Here is a 17448-nt window from a genome sequence, read left to right on the forward strand (position 1 = left end):
GAAATTCCTCCCAAATCTGCTGAACTTTTTTGCAAAAGTCCTTTGTGAAACCACTAACTTTCCTGTCATTCTCGAATGACGAAACGGCCTACTTTTTATCGCCAGAAATAACAGTGCGGAAAATTACTTTTTGCAATTCCGCTGTGAAACTATCAACTATTCCTGCCCTTCGGGAGAAGCTAAACGGCCTACTTTCCCCCTGTTTTTGGCGCTGAAAAGTTGCTAAACTTGATTTTTTCAGCACTCCACTATGGGCCATCCCCATACAAACAGGCTGCCAAATTTTTTTTTGCTTTTTAAATGTTTTTTCATACAAATTTGGGTAAATATATGGTATTGAAATGGTATACGTTGATTTTATGTACTTTCATGTTTTTCAATAGTTCATTGTTTATAATAAATAGTCTTTTCATACATTTACAAGTACAACAGAATTGCGTAAATATTGTATTGCGAGTTTATATTATTAAATTATGGATAAGCTAATACACCCCACATTAAGGACACAACCCCTCCCCCCTCTTTCTTTGACCCCTCCCCTCCTCCCATCCAACAAAATTTTTATAAGCGTAATAAATTCATTTTAAGTCAAATATTTGGGAAGGTGGGGCAAGACGACCATATGGGGCAAGAGGAACAATCGCTCGTACGGCCTTAATTTTTACAATTTTATTATTTCCAGTATGAGGAATTGTTGCTAGCAATGCAATTAGCTGATTATACTACCACATAACCGCCGAAACGACGTAAACGCCACGGGGCATAAGATTTAGTGAAGTTTTTTTCAAAACCTTTGTTTTCTTATATTATTTGGTATGTACAAAATAAGGCTTGGGGTTCGTTTTAAAGCTCATTTTATCAAAATGCTATTTTTCTTAGATCAGTTGTGTCCCTACCAACGACTTGCACCTATTATAAAGTATGATTTAACTATTGTTTTTTTTTTTTTGTTGAGAGCTTTTAAAAAATCTTGTTCAGGTGGGGCAAGTGTACCATATGGATTTTTAGTATGGAAAAAATTACGAATTGCTGGAACAACATATTTCATTGGAAAATAAATACATAAAAGTACTAAAAAAGTTATAAACAATTGTCCATACAAAATAAAGTGATATTATGAAAATTTACTATTTATCATCTGAGTAATATTTTTTTTGTAAAAACAATAAAATTTTTAGTAAAATATTATTATTCAATCTCAAAATTAAAGAAATTTTTCAAATACTTTCTAATCTGATGTATTTAAGTGATAACAGTTCAATTGTTAGCAAATTAACATGTTGTTTCATGCACTGTTCCTCTTGCCCCAACGGGTTGTTCGTCTTGCCCCACTAGTTGAGTAGAACCTGGATGCTGAATAGTGGTTCGCAAAACGGCCTCAATTTTGAACTGTCAAAGTGGAACCAATTTACTGTTCGCCAAAAGTAGAGATTATTGTTATCGATCATTAAAAATTGTTTTTTTTTAATGAAAAATGTGTGGCTTTTGAGGACCTGTAGTTGAAGTCAAGAAATCTTAAGAAAGATGAAGGCGAGATCGTCATTTTTGTATAATTATGAATGGAAGTTGTTCATGGTGTCGATGCGGTTGTATCCACCCAGATATTGTTTGATTCCGTTTGAAAACCTGGTTTAGTTAAAATTCTCTCTGCTGGTTGGATCAGCTTCGTTAGAAGTAGCGATGTTTTTTCGCTGGACCAGGAAGAATTGCAGGATTCCAAAATCAGTCGGGGAATTTATCTGCGACATCGCAGACTGACACTCTCGCCGCAGTTCTTCGTCACCCGTAAAAAAATCTCTTCTAACCGATCGAAACGCGACAATTTTCTAGCAAAAAATGTCAAAAACTAGACAAAATAAAACACATACTACTGATTATTAAACAGCTCATTTACCAGCAAGAAAAAAGTCATGCTTGTGCTTGAACAGCCTCCTACTTTATAGATGTAAACAAAGTGGGATCATTCGAAAATCGCGTTACGCAATCTCTCTATTCATCACCCAGAGTAGAACGTACGGAAAATCAAAAATGTTAAAATCAATTTTTGACAATAAAAAACAGGATTTTTTAAAAACTTGGTCTATCAAAATCTTAGTCAAGACCTGGAATAAGATGATTATGAAAAACTCCGACAGATTTTTTAACGTTTATAATAGGTTATAACGAGCATTTCCTTAGCTTGTTACACTTGCCCCACTTTCCCCTACTGCTGTGTGTTTCTTTTTGTGAGTCCATGCCATATAACTTGAATATTTGTCCATGCCATATAACTTGAATATAGTCAATATTTGGCTGAATACTTCAAACTGAGATTCTCCATTCTCCAGTTTTGCTTGAGAAATTTCGGTACGAATACCTTATTTTAACTAAGATACTCAATTTTAAATGTAGGCAACAGAAAATTCCAATAAAGTCATTTCGAACTTCTTGAAACCAGGTATTGATTTTTGAAGCGACGATGCCCACGAAGTAGGTAGCAAAGCAAGTGAAATAAACGGGCGCATATGTAGATTGCAGCAAATTTTGATTAAACGTAAATGTTCAAAATGGCAAATCGCAGGCTGGAAATTTCAGCAATGTTAGATTATGATCCAATCTTTCAAGTGATCTTAGTTTCATGTTTAGCATCGGTTAGCAAAAAAAGTACTCGATTAACAAACACAAAAACTAAACTTGATTTTTTCAGCACTCCACTATAGGCCATCCCCATACAAACAGGCTGCCAAATTTTTTTTTGCTTTTTAAATGTTTTTTCATACAAATTTGGGTAAATATATGGTATTGAAATGGTATACGTTGATTTTATGTACTTTCATGTTTTTCAATAGTTCATTGTTTATAATAAATAGTCTTTTCATACATTTACAAGTACAACAGAATTGCGTAAATATTGTATTGCGAGTTTATATTATTAAATTATGGATAAGCTAATACACCCCACATTAAGGACACAACCCCTCCCCCCTCTTTCTTTGACCCCTCCCCTCCTCCCCTCCAACAAAATTTTTATAAGCGTAATAAATTCATTTTAAGTCAAATATTTGGGAAGGTGGGGCAAGACGACCATATGGGGCAAGAGGAACAATCGCTCGTACGGCCTTAATTTTTACAATTTTATTATTTCCAGTATGAGGAATTGTTGCTAGCAATGCAATTAGCTGATTATACTACCACATAACCGCCGAAACGACGTAAACGCCACGGGGCATAAGATTTAGTGAAGTTTTTTTCAAAACCTTTGTTTTCTTATATTATTTGGTATGTACAAAATAAGGCTTGGGGTTCGTTTTAAAGCTCATTTTATCAAAATGCTATTTTTCTTAGATCAGTTGTGTCCCTACCAACGACTTGCACCTATTATAAAGTATGATTTAACTATTGTTTTTTTTTTTTGTTGAGAGCTTTTAAAAAATCTTGTTCAGGTGGGGCAAGTGTACCATATGGATTTTTAGTATGGAAAAAATTACGAATTGCTGGAACAACATATTTCATTGGAAAATAAATACATAAAAGTACTAAAAAAGTTATAAACAATTGTCCATACAAAATAAAGTGATATTATGAAAATTTACTATTTATCATCTGAGTAATATTTTTTTTTGTAAAAACAATAAAATTTTTAGTAAAATATTATTATTCAATCTCAAAATTAAAGAAATTTTTCAAATACTTTCTAATCTGATGTATTTAAGTGATAACAGTTCAATTGTTAGCAAATTAACATGTTGTTTCATGCACTGTTCCTCTTGCCCCAACGGGTTGTTCGTCTTGCCCCACTAGTTGAGTAGAACCTGGATGCTGAATAGTGGTTCGCAAAACGGCCTCAATTTTGAACTGTCAAAGTGGAACCAATTTACTGTTCGCCAAAAGTAGAGATTATTGTTATCGATCATTAAAAATTGTTTTTTTTTAATGAAAAATGTGTGGCTTTTGAGGACCTGTAGTTGAAGTCAAGAAATCTTAAGAAAGATGAAGGCGAGATCGTCATTTTTGTATAATTATGAATGGAAGTTGTTCATGGTGTCGATGCGGTTGTATCCACCCAGATATTGTTTGATTCCGTTTGAAAACCTGGTTTAGTTAAAATTCTCTCTGCTTGTTGGATCAGCTTCGCTAGAAGTAGCGATGTTTTTTCGCTGGACCAGGAAGAGCTGCAGGATTCCAAAATCAGTCAGGGAATTTATCTGCGACATCGCAGAATGACACTCTCGCCGCAGTTCTTCGTCACCCGTAAAAAAATCTCTTCTAACCGATCGAAACGCGACAATTTTCTAGCAAAAAATGTCAAAAACTAGACAAAATAAAACACATACTACTGATTATTAAACAGCTCATTTACCAGCAAGAAAAAAGTCATGCTTGTGCTTGAACAGCCTCCTACTTTATAGATGTAAACAAAGTGGGATCATTCGAAAATCGCGTTACGCAATCTCTCTATTCATCACCCAGAGTAGAACGTACGGAAAATCAAAAATGTTAAAATCAATTTTTGACAATAAAAAACAGGATTTTTTAAAAACTTGGTCTATCAAAATCTTAGTCAAGACCTGGAATAAGATGATTATGAAAAACTCCGACAGATTTTTTAACGTTTATAATAGGTTATAACGAGCATTTCCTTAGCTTGTTACACTTGCCCCACTTTCCCCTACTGCTGTGTGTTTCTTTTTGTGAGTCCATGCCATATAACTTGAATATTTGTCCATGCCATATAACTTGAATATAGTCAATATTTGGCTGAATACTTCAAACTGAGATTCTCCATTCTCCAGTTTTGCTTGAGAAATTTCGGTACGAATACCTTATTTTAACTAAGATACTCAATTTTAAATGTAGGCAACAGAAAATTCCAATAAAGTCATTTCGAACTTCTTGAAACCAGGTATTGATTTTTGAAGCGACGATGCCCACGAAGTAGGTAGCAAAGCAAGTGAAATAAACGGGCGCATATGTAGATTGCAGCAAATTTTGATTAAACGTAAATGTTCAAAATGGCAAATCGCAGGCTGGAAATTTCAGCAATGTTAGATTATGATCCAATCTTTCAAGTGATCTTAGTTTCATGTTTAGCATCGGTTAGCAAAAAAAGTACTCGATTAACAAACACAAAAAAAAAAGTTTTATTAAAAAAAACGCTCCAGTTATTCGATGAAAACTTCAGTTTTTGGTTTGGAAACAACATTTTATCTATTAATAGTTTCAAAGCTTATCTCATTACCTTTCCAACGATGTATAATTGTCCTAATAAAATATTTAAAATGGCTGAGCTATGTTAAAATTAAACAATCAACCTTTTTTACGAAAAACGCTAGTTTTTTACTCCATCTTTTGACTTTCAGCTTGCGTATCTCCGTAATGAACAAACAGAGCTTTGAAAATTTGGACTTTTCTTAGTTAGAATGTTTACTTTCGAGAAAAAAAATACCAAAAAATATTTGGAGAAGGTCACTTTTTTTAAACTTGGCCACCCAATGCACCATAGTGCACTCGTCGTATTTATCGATCTCGGCAGATCCTCGTACGACTCGTGCTGAAAATATCTTTTTGCAAAATGTTGCATAAACTACCATTTAAGCACCCATTTGAGTGCTGAAAAGTTCAACTTTTTAGCAATTGTATCGAAAAGTATAACTGGTTCAGAGTTTGACGTCGTCGGTTTTACCATAATGTTGACGGCAAATGACATTCAAGCGGAAAAACAAACGTTTCACTGAAAAAATCGATTTTTTTTTTCGAAAATGTGAAAAATCTTTTTACCACGTTGCAAAACATGATTTTTTTAGCACTCGTTTTGCAACTTGAAGTCTATACTTTTTTTTTTAGTTTACCGAAACGCATGGGAGAATTTTTTCCCATTCTCATTTAAGTTACATTCTAAAGATGTTCTGATTCAATAACGAACTGCTGAACTGTTAAAATTTTCAACATGTTTTGGGAACGTTCTTTTATTACGTAACGCAGTTGGGGGGAGGGGGTCGTAGGCTGTTTACGCTCCATACAACATTTTAAAATTTATTTTGTTGCAAGGGGGGAGGGGGTCCAAAATCCAAACTTTTGCGTTATGTAATAAAAGAACGCTCCCTTTCGGCATAGAAATGTAAATTGTGAATTATAAAATAGAGATTCTCTTAATCGTACATATGCCAAACGAGTTCTTGGCACCGCTAAAATTCTACATGGGTAATTCTCTACCAACTCACACGAAATCGGGAAAAGTTGCCCCGACCCCTCTTCGATTTGCGTGAAACTTTGTCCTAAGGGGTAACTTTTGTCCCTGATCACGAATCCGAGGTCCGTTTTTTGATATCTCGTGACGGAGGGGCTGTACGACCCCTTCCATTTTTGAACATGCGAAAAAAGAGGTGTTTTTCAATAATTTGCAGCCTGAAACGGTGATGAGATAGAAATTTGGTGTCAAAGGGACTTTTATGTAAAATTAGACGCCCGATTTGATGGCGTATTCAGAATTCCGAAAAAACGTATTTTTCATCGAAAAAAACACTAAAAAAGTTTTAAAAATTCTCCCATTTTCCGTTACTCGACTGTAAAAAATTTTGGAACATGTCATTTTATGGGAAATTTAATGTACTTTTCGAATCTACATTGTCTCAGAAGGGTCATTTTTTCATTTAGAACAAAATTTTTCATTTTAAAATTTCGTGTTTTTTCTAACTTTGCAGGGTTATTTTTTAGAGTGTAACAATGTTCTACAAAGTTGTAGAGCAGACAATTACAAAAATTTTAATATATATACATAAGGGGTTTGCTTATAAACATCACAAGTTATCGCGATTTTACGAAAAAAAGTTTTGAAAAAGTTACTTTTTGCGTTTCTCTTTGTTTCGTCGTCCGTGTCTGTCGCGGGTGACCATGAACGGCCATGATCGATGACGACCAACTTTTTTAAAACTTTTTTTCGTAAAATCGTGATAACTTGTGATGTTTATAAGCAAAACCCTTATGTATATATATTAAAATTTTTGTAATTGTCTGCTCTACAACTTTGTAGAACATTGTTACACTCTAAAAAATAACCCTGCAAAGTTAGAAAAAACACGAAATTTTAAAATGAAAAATTTTGTTCTAAATGAAAAAATGACCCTTCTGGGACAATGTAGATTCGAAAAGTACATTAAATTTCCCATAAAATGACATGTTCCAAAATTTTTTACAGTCGAGTAACGGAAAATGGGAGAATTTTTAAAACTTTTTTAGTGTTTTTTTCGATGAAAAATACGTTTTTTCGGAATTCTGAGTACGCCATCAAATCGGGCGTCTAATTTTACATAAAAGTCCCTTTGACACCAAATTTCTATCTCATCACCGTTTCAGGCTGCAAATTATTGAAAAACACCTCTTTTTTCGCATGTTCAAAAATGGAAGGGGTCGTACCGCCCCTCCGTCACGAGATATCAAAAAACGGACCTCGGATTCGTGATCAGGGACAAAAGTTACCCCTTAGGACAAAGTTTCACGCAAATCGAAGAGGGGTCGGGGCAACTGCTGTGTGAGTTGGCGGAGAATTACCCACATGCAAAGTTTGGAGAAAATCTATTCGGCCTTATCTTAAAATTTTTGAAAAATTATGAGTTTTTTCAAAGTTTTTGTGTTTTTTCTGTACAACCTTGTAATGAAAAAGGAAGTGGCTCGTAAAAAAACTATTTTGAATTGCTGTGAAATTCCGACGCACAGTACCGCAATAAGTTTTATTTCCCGAAAGATATGTCTTTCGTCATTAGCTAGATATTTTGCAAACTAATTATTGTGAAATATCTCGACTGGTGAAAAATGCATTTCAAAACACTTTTTTCATTCAAATGTTAATCACGGTGTGTTTCGTAGAACAAACATAACGGTTCACATCAACCGAAGCTTTTGCACCCAGATTTTTGTTACAGACATTTTAGTATCTTCAAAACTACAGGTACAATAGAAATATTTGTTTATTCATCCCCTAAAGTACTGTCGACAAAGTAATTTTCAGCAAAATTTGACCATTTTTACAATCACGTTGTTGCAGGATTGGGTCCGTAAATTTGACAATTTTGGAACAAGAAGTCAGCAAGCTTCTTTGGTTGCTGTGCACCCTTAGGATAAAACAATTCGGCGAGTCTGATATTTGGCACCATGAAAGAAGGGCCTTTTCCCGACATTTTTTCGATTCACATAAGTATTTCTTCAGGAAAGTCGCTGAAAATCGATGGAAATCAATGGTACATATTCATCAATTTTTTTATGAATTTGCATTGGGAGACTATAACTTACATATTTGACCAATATTAGACCTCCAGTGAAAAAAAATCCGATCCAAATTTACCAGTTTTTTAGTTTTCTTTGAAATGACTCCAAAATAAAAGCTGAAGAATCATTTCTTTGTACAATTTGTCATGGAAAAACAGCAACATGTTTCTCGGATACAAATTTGAGCATCTAACAGCCCTTCATTCATGGTGCCCAACATCAGACATAATATATATAGGGGCAGGGGGGGCAGAATGGACCAGGGGGGCAGAATGGGCCACCCTTGGTTTTGGGCTTTAGAATGGATTTAGACCAATTGTAAGATAAGGGTCTTATAAAGGACGTTAAATAGCATCACCATACCGAAAACGACGTTTGAATTCATTGTATTTTTCGAATTATAAGCAAAAATGTAAATTTATTGACAAAACTACGCAAATGTTGTTTATTTCGAGGTTTTTAAATAAGCTTTCTGAAAAGTTGGATTGTTTGAAAAAGTTTGCTCAATGCTTATAACATTACTAGATGTTACTACCAAGGTATACAAACAACAACGGAACCTTAAAATCATTTAGAGGCTTGGTGGTGGAAGTGTTAAATTAAAATCCACTTGGGGGCAGAATGGACCACCCTTTTCCTGCCTTATAAAAACAATCAAAAGTTATGAAATTTGGATTAAATGGATTATTTCACTTCTGGTAGCTTCACAAATCACCTTTAATGCAACATAAGTTGATTTTTTAGTTGTTTTGACGCTTATTTGTAAAAATAGTGACTTATTTCAATATAATAACACTATTTTCAAAAATGTTTGTTTTGGCAAGTGACTATTTTTATTAAAGTGGTCTAACTTCATGGAAACTATGTTAGAAAGGTACATTAAGTCATTTCTTATCTCCCTTCAACGTTGTATTAGACGAAATGGCTTGTTTTCTAAGGTGGCCCATTCTGCCCCGCAGGGTGGCCCATTCTGCCCCGCACCCCTGGAAAAGAAGTCGAAAAAACATTTTTTTTAAAGTGGCTCAAAAATAGTTTTAAGATAAAAATTTTCATCAACCAAGTATACAACATTGAAGGGAACATCCCAAAGCATAAGCCTACTACACTGAATTCATAAGTTTTCATGTTTTTCTATGGTTTTTGACGCATTTTACTTAGGCGGGCCATTCTGCCCCCCCTCCCCCTATGGGTAATTCTCCGCCAACTCACACAGCTGTTGCCCCGACCCCTCTTCGATTTGCGTGAAATTTTGTTCTAAGGGGTAACTTTGTCCCTGATCACGAATCCGAAGTCCGTTTTTTGATATCTCGTGACGGAGGAGCGGAACATGCGAAAAAAGAGGTGTTTTTCAATAATTTGCAGCCTGAAACGGTGATGAGATAGAAATTTGAAGTCAAAGGGACTTTTATGTAAAATTAGACGCCCGATTTGATAGCGTACTCAGAATTCCGAAAAAAACGTATTTTTCATCGAAAAAAACACTTAAACTGTCCCATTTTCCGTTACTCGACTGTACATTTTTTTCGAATATGTCATTTTAAGGTAAATTTAATGTACTTTTCGAATCTACATTGACCCAGAAGGATCATTTTTACATTTAGAATGATATATTTTTCATTTTAAAATTTTGTGTTTTTTCTAACTTTGCAGGGTTATTTGTTAGAGTGTAATAATGTTCTACAAAGTTGTAGAGCAGACAATTACAAAAATTTTGATATATATACATAAGGGGTTTGCTTATAAACATCACGAGTTATCGCGATTTTACGAAAAAAAGGCTGCAATTTATTGAAAAACACCTTTTTTTTCGCATGTTCAAAAATTGAAGGGGTCGTACCGCCCCTCCGTCACGAGATATCAAAAAACGGAACTCGGATTCGTGATTAGGGACAAAAGTTACCCCTAAGAACAAAGTTTCACGCAAATCGAAGAGGGGTCGGGGCAACTTTTCCCGATTTCGTGTTCGCTAAAAAATACACCGTTATTAAAACCATGGCTTGTACGAACTGAAACTTCGAATTTGATGATCAGTATATGATTCTTTATAAAACCAAAGATTTAATAGGAAAAAAATAGGGTAAAAATAGGACGTAAAACACTAATCTGGCAATATCTCTGGAAATAAATTTTGGAAAAGCTTCAAATTTTGGGCACAAGCAGTTTTTGTTTTCGAATGGCTTTTTGTTTGAAATTGAATTCTTTGAATTTGAAAGTGTTTACACAAGCATTTCAGAAAAAGAGCTCTAAAAAATCAGGCTTTAAGTACCGGGTTTTGGGCCAAAATTCAATCGAAAGAGCGCATCCAAACCTTCAAATTAGTAATAGGATTTTATTCTGGGATTTTTAAGTAAAGCGTTTTTCCAAAAGCCAACCTTAAACCTTTCTTTTGTAAGCAAGGCAAAAGTTTGGAGATCTTTTAAAAAGGCTGGAAAACTTCAGATAGCTGTGATCTTTTGTCAATAATACGAGAGATATCATGATGCAGGGGTTTTCACGAATATTTGGCGTGTTAAGGATTCTAATTCCATCAAATTTGCCATTTTCATATTCACACAATATTAGCAAAACTGGTGATAGAAACTTGTTCCATCACATCTTATAGAGCTAAATATAATTTTATTTCATTTGAAAACGTTTTTCAAGAGCTGCAATCGAATTTAAAAGTGCTAATATGATAGATGGTAACTTTCTTATTTTTTGTTTTTCTTAATACTTATTCATAACTTTGTCAGATTCGAAACTCGCTATCTGCTACACACCATGACAAAAATGTGCATTTCTAGATAAGCCAAATTTTGGGTACGATTCCTTCTCTCTCTTTCCAGTGCAACAACTTCTTAACGATATGCACGATAGGCGAGATCCTTGCGCTGCACTCTCTGCTGCACATGTGTGTTGCACCTAGCCCTAGCTCCGTAGTTGCACGCTGCTGGTGTGGGTGCGTTCCGAAATGTGCAATCAAAGTTATCAGTAAGGTACAACCGTTCCCTTTTCCGTTCCCCGCCCGGCTTCCTTCTCTAGTTTGTCGACCACTTTTCAAGATATAGACAATCAGTGTGATTATATATATAGATAAATGAGGCATTTTATCTCGCCGGTTTTCACCTTAACAAACAGATAAAGATGGTGTCCGCCACGATTTAGTTACTGTAAATAACATTATCAAACTTATTATCTTATAATACTATCGTAGATATTCATTACAATATTTTCAGTCCTTCTTTTTTGCCCCGGCCGGTCGGAATTCAATTTCAATTTTCTGCCAGATATGGCCAGTCGTGGCAGGGAACGGAACGCGATTAGAAGTTGCTCAACGCGGTGCGGTCCCACAGGGAGGAATCGGTGTACCTCCGGAACAGTGTCCTTGCGGGAAGTGTGATTTTGGAGTAACGAGTTGAAACATACCTTACTTTGTGATTGGTGATCTGCTGCTCAAATGTTCCCACAGTTCTTCAAGCACGACGTGTTTTCACTGCATTTCACTAAACTGTGGCGGAAAATCGATTTCGTGATTATGTGTGGATACAAGTGTATGATGAATTAATGTCTAATCCCCGTTACACTCATCAATTATGTCGAGGATTTCGAAATTCCAGCTCAAAGTTGATTTGTGGCCAGTCAAAAATTCTAAGTATGAAAAGATAAGTGAAAAAAAACGCTATAATCCAAGAGTTTGATAATTCCTGGAATTAGAGCAACGGTGGAAACAAATCAAGTACAGCGGGGTGTTATCTATATCACGCCCAATCTTCAACTGTTGAGATAGTGTTACGTAGCTGTGGTGCTGATAAAAAAGAGTTTACCTTGTTGCGCAAACACCTTTCACGCACACCACGGCAAATGGGTACCGTGATTGTACCACACAACAACGGTCTCTATGTTTCGGAGGGTCCTCCCCGCGGAATTGCCATCAACCGCAGCACACATCTGCCCGTTCTGTGAAAAGACCCAATCCGTGGTTCCAGGTAAGGTTTTATGCTCTTTATTATATTTTGGGGTTGATTGCAGACAAGCTTTTCAAGTGACATAGAAAAAAATACTCATTTAAGTCCAGATGTTAGGAAATCTGATAAGTGATTTTTTCTAAGGACTTTGGAAAATCGAGTCTGGAATAAAAAAATAAATAAAAATAAACTAAAATTTTTCGCTCAACAGCATTGCCTTGGCGTTCTCAATTGCGAGATTCCTACTCGAAACTAGGTGTCCGAAGGCTTGATTGTTGAGGCAATTGGCAAACCTCTTTTTACACCTAAGCTTCCATCCACCCCGGGAATCGAACTGACGACCTTTGGATTGTTAGTCCAACTGCCTACCAGCGACTCCACCGAGACAGGACCCAGGGAGACTACTCCTACACCTGAACTGAGCTAACGACCTAACCTTTAGGTTAGTCCGGGGCCAACATTTACTTCCCTTCCGACGGAAGTCGTGATCAGACAAATCTCGTCTCGAAAAATGCCACCGGGACCGTCTGGGATCGAACCCAGACCGACTGGGTGAGAGGCAATCACGCTTACCCCTACACCACGGTTCCCGGCCTGGAATGTAGGTACTACCAAAATCAATCATAAAAACAGGTTTATTTGTTTTTTTAATCAAACATTTTTTTTTTGAGAAATTTGCAGGATTTTTTAAAATGAATTGCATGTTTTAAAAGCATTTATTTCTTGTTAATTAACAGTAAAGGCAAGATTTCATATCTTGAATTTCGCGGTATGTGATGAACAATTAATAAAGCTTAAAATATAGTCCACAAACATTCATAGTTTCAATTATCTCAAGTTTGTTTATCCTAAGGTCCTTAAAGAAACTTCGGATAGTCAAATCATGAATTTTAATTAAATTTACTTTTCTTGAAATCGAATTTGTGAACAGCAACCCCAAGTTAAATAAATTCAAGTGGTTACATACTTGTTACGTAACAAAATTGCTATTCCCGGTTCTCCTCCACCACTATTTTGGATTACACAATTTTCAGGCTGTCTCAATGTTCCCCAACCGTTTCAGCCCATGGGTAACAATGAGACACTTTGATTTTTCTTCATTGAACTTTTCACAATCTGTATCAATCTTCCTAAACATGAGTTGATAGTGATTTTTGGCACATTTATTGAGTTTTAACTTCATTAAACAAAAGATATTAATTAATTTAATATAAATATAAGAATTTTATAAATTTTGTTAGTTAAAGTTTTAAGTTGGCACTGTTTCTGCCAAGTGCGTCTAAAATGAGACATTAGAATAAATCTGGCTGTAGAGATCGGATCGATCTCATATTTTGGTCAGTGCTAGAATTATTTAATAAAAAGAAAATGCAACAAAAAGCCCATTATAAAACACTGATGAAAAAATACAAAATCCTTTGAAAAATAAAAACCAAAAGTGTCTAGCCTACCCTACTTTAGATGTTTGGGTCAAATTTGAGTTCAGCAACCCAAAGTAAGACAAAAAAAATATTTTTGTGATTTGATTGTCCGATTATAATCCGAAAATAAATGCTTGCACGGACTTCGGATAGTTGAGTTTTGACTGTATCTATTTTGAAAATTAAACATAATTTTACGAGATTTCCCAGAAGTCGTTGAATTTCACAGAGACACTCAAATATTACAGATCTCTCGCAATCCTTGAAATCGTTTAAATTTGCTGTGTCCAACCAATGCCTAACAATATTTTAGATTTGATTTTCAAGATTGATATTGATGTTTTAGAAATCCTGATATTTGAATCAACACTCAACCGCTCGGGTAGTCATTTTACCCCTTTTTGCCTCCCTCACCTTAGGTCGTTGCATTTATTTTTGAAGTTTATGTCCCTTGACTCTGACCAAAATCGATGGGAAGAGGGGGGCAAAAAAATAAAAAGTATAAAAATTGAAATTACGAGCCATGGTTTCAACAGTTGAATCTAAAAAGTGTTTTAAAACGATTATACACATGTCCAGTTGTTTTGCAATCATTAGTTTCCAAAATATCTAAACCTTGACGATTTTTTTTTTGCGAAATGAGTCGTAAATTGGAATTTAGTAAAAATTCAAAATATTTTGAAACAAGCCCAAACATGCTAAATATGATTATCAGTGCAGAAAATGCATTTTTGATTGTTTCCAGTTGATTTGACTAACATTTTCATAAAAAGTTTGAAGTTTTTTGAAAAAAATATTTATTAGCCCTCTGATTTTTTGAACATATTTTGAAGGGGAGGGGGACATAAACTTTGAAAAATATTTGCAACGGACTTACTGACTACTGAAGAACGGCTATAAAATCACTCGAAAAATTAACATCTTAATTCGACCTCGTAGATCCACCTTCACGTAATCCTATCGACTCAGAATCAAGTTCTGAACAAATGTAGAAAAGTACTTCAAAAGTTATGTAAAAAAAGATTTTGACTTAAGTTCGAAAGATTGTAAAAAGAGTGGTTTTAGTAAGAAAACTCGTTTTGTTATATATTTTTAGAAAGGTATTTGAAAGACATTTTCAATGAGCCTAAAACGTCGAAGATTTGACAACCCTATCAAAAGTTAATAAAAAAACTAACTTAATCCATCTATGTGGTTGATGTCTTCCTCACTTTTTATCAAAAATGGGTAATATGAGTGGTACATACTTCAGCTATTTTTGAGATCTAGAAAAATAAGTACACAGAAATAACTTAAGTGGTAATAACTCGAGACAGGGTTGCCAGATCTTCAATGTTGTGGACTCGTTTGAAAGGTCTTTCAATTACCTAACCAACGATTGGTTGGATGATGGATCCGGACATCGTTTACATACAATTAATTGAGATTCGGCTTCAAAAAAGTACATAAATATCACTTAAGTGGTCATAACTTGAGACAGGGTTGCCAGATCTTCAATGTTGTGGACTCGTTTGAAAGGTCTTTCAATTTCCTAACTAACGATGGGTCGGATGATGGATCCGGACATCGTTTACATACATTTAAGTGAGATCCGGCTTCAAAAAATTACATAAATATCACTTAAGTGGTCATAACTCGAGACAGGGTTGCCAGATCTTCAATGTTGTGGACTCGTTTGAAAGGTCTTTCAATTTTCAAACTAACGATGGGTCGGATGATTAATCTGGACATTGTTTTCATACATTTAAGTGAGATCCGGCTTCAAAAAATTACATAAATATCATTTAAGTGGTCATAACTCGAGACAGGGTTGCCAGATCTTCAATGTTGTGAACTTGTTAGAAAGGTCTTTCAATAACCTAACCAACGATTGGCTAAATGATGGACCTGGACATCGTTTACATACATTTAAGTGAGATCCGGCTTCAAAAAATTACATAAATATCATTTAAGTGGTTATAACTCGAGACAGGGTTGCCAGATCTTCAATGTTGTGGACTCGTTTGAAAAGTCTTTCAATTTCCTAACTAACGATGGGTCGGATGATGGATCCGGACATCGTTTTCATACATTTAACGGTGCACATCAACCAGAGCTTTTGCACCCAGATTTTTGTTACAGACATTTTAGTATCTTCAAAACTACGGTTACTATCGAAATATTTTTTTATTCATCCCCTAATGTACTGTCTACAGAGTAATTTACAACAAAGTTTGACTATTTTTACAATCGCGTTGTTGCAGGATTGGGTCCGTAAGTTTGACAATTTTGGAATAAGAAGACAACAACATCCTTCGTTGCTGTGCACCCTTAAGTGAGATCCGGCTTCAAAAAATTACATAAATATTACTTAAGTGGTCATAACTCGAGACAGGGTTGCCAGATCTTCAATGTTGTGGACTCGTTTGAAAGGTCTTTCAATTTCCAAACTAACGATGGGTTGGATGATTAATCCGAACATCGTTTACATACTTTAAAGTGAGATCCGGCTTCAAAAAATTACATAAATATCACTTAAGTGGTCATAACTCGAGACAGGTTTGCCAGATCTTCAATGTTGTGGACTCGTTGGAAAGGTCTTTCAAATACCTAACCAACGATGTGTCGGATGATGGATCCGGACATCGTTTACATGCATATAAATGAGATCCGGATATATGTGAAACACATTTTTAAACATAACTTTTGAACTAGTTATCGAAACTTCAAACAATTCAATAGCGATGTATGGGACCCTAAACCAAGTCGAATGCAACTGGTTTGGTCAAAATCGGTTCAGCCAGTGCTGAGAAAACTCAGTGAGAATTTTGGTCACATACATACATACACACACACATACACACACACAGACATTTGTTCAGTTTTCGATTCTGAGTCGATATGTATACATGAAGGTGGGTCTTTGAGCTTTTAATAAAAAGTTCATTTTTAGAGCAGGATTATAGCCTTACCTCAGTGAGGAAGGCAAAAGACCTATCCAACGTGTCCAAAAGATTTAAGATCTGACTACCCTATCGAGTTATGAGTATATGAAGTTTTTTCAACAAACCAAAATTCTAGTTTTTGCCTTTTGGGTGTTTTTGAAACCGCCTTGAGTCAGGAGTATTAAAAAACGCCCAAAAAGCAAAAACTGGAAATTTGGACCTTTTAAAAAAACTTCAGATTTAAAGGTTGGACATTTTTATTTAACCAAAAAAGTATAATAATGTGAGAAAGGCTTCAACCACCTTATGGTGGATAATGTAACGTTTTCTTCAAAATATTCTTACATTTGGTAGAATTGACGAAATTGGATGCTTCCGGTTATAAAAAATCCAAATTTGTCTATATTTGTTCATCATTTCAGCACAAAATGAAATTCATATTTTCAGAGGAATTTGATAAAATACTGTATTACCAGAAACGTACCCTAGTTTGGTATCCGATCAACGACAAATTTAACAATTTTGCAATATAAAAAATGGGACCATCCATAAACCACGTGGTTTATGGATGGTCCCAAAATACTTTAAAATGGTATTAAACCAAATTTTGCCCGACCAATTTTTAAGGGTTACGGAATACCATCCAGGAATATTGATCTCTTGTTCTTCACACCTGCTTGGGTTTGATGATCAAAAACAGCGACTAAAAGACGTTTCAAGTAAGTTTTCAAGTTCAAGTTTTGTTAAATAATCTGTTTGAACATTGAGAAACAGCAAATTGGATGGAAATATGACCCAATCCTGAACCTGCCAAAGTTATGAGAATTTCTTGTTGCTTCATTTAAATACTAAATCATAAATTTATTCAAGCATTTTTGTGGTGGTGCTGCTTGAATTACTCATCATTCTACGAATGCA

The 17448-nt window shown here is 35.0% G+C and overlaps 2 protein-coding genes across 2 annotated transcripts in view; one reads left to right on the plus strand and one right to left on the minus strand.

Moving 5' to 3' along the window:
* Positions 1 to 11777, minus strand: part of LOC120417911 (box A-binding factor-like) — a 57422-nt gene extending 45645 nt beyond the window's left edge. The window contains exon 1 of the mRNA XM_052711051.1: positions 11647 to 11777. The gene's annotated coding sequence lies outside the window, so the exon portion shown is untranslated. The remainder of the gene's footprint in view (positions 1 to 11646) is intronic.
* A 294-nt stretch (positions 11778 to 12071) lies between these two features.
* Positions 12072 to 17448, plus strand: part of LOC120417913 (thialysine N-epsilon-acetyltransferase) — a 69205-nt gene continuing 63828 nt past the window's right edge. The window contains exon 1 of the mRNA XM_052711055.1: positions 12072 to 12206. The gene's annotated coding sequence lies outside the window, so the exon portion shown is untranslated. The remainder of the gene's footprint in view (positions 12207 to 17448) is intronic.

The sequence above is a fragment of the Culex pipiens genome, chromosome 3, assembly GCF_016801865.2.
Source record: "Culex pipiens pallens isolate TS chromosome 3, TS_CPP_V2, whole genome shotgun sequence".
In the NCBI taxonomy this organism is placed as follows: Eukaryota; Metazoa; Arthropoda; class Insecta; order Diptera; family Culicidae; genus Culex; species Culex pipiens.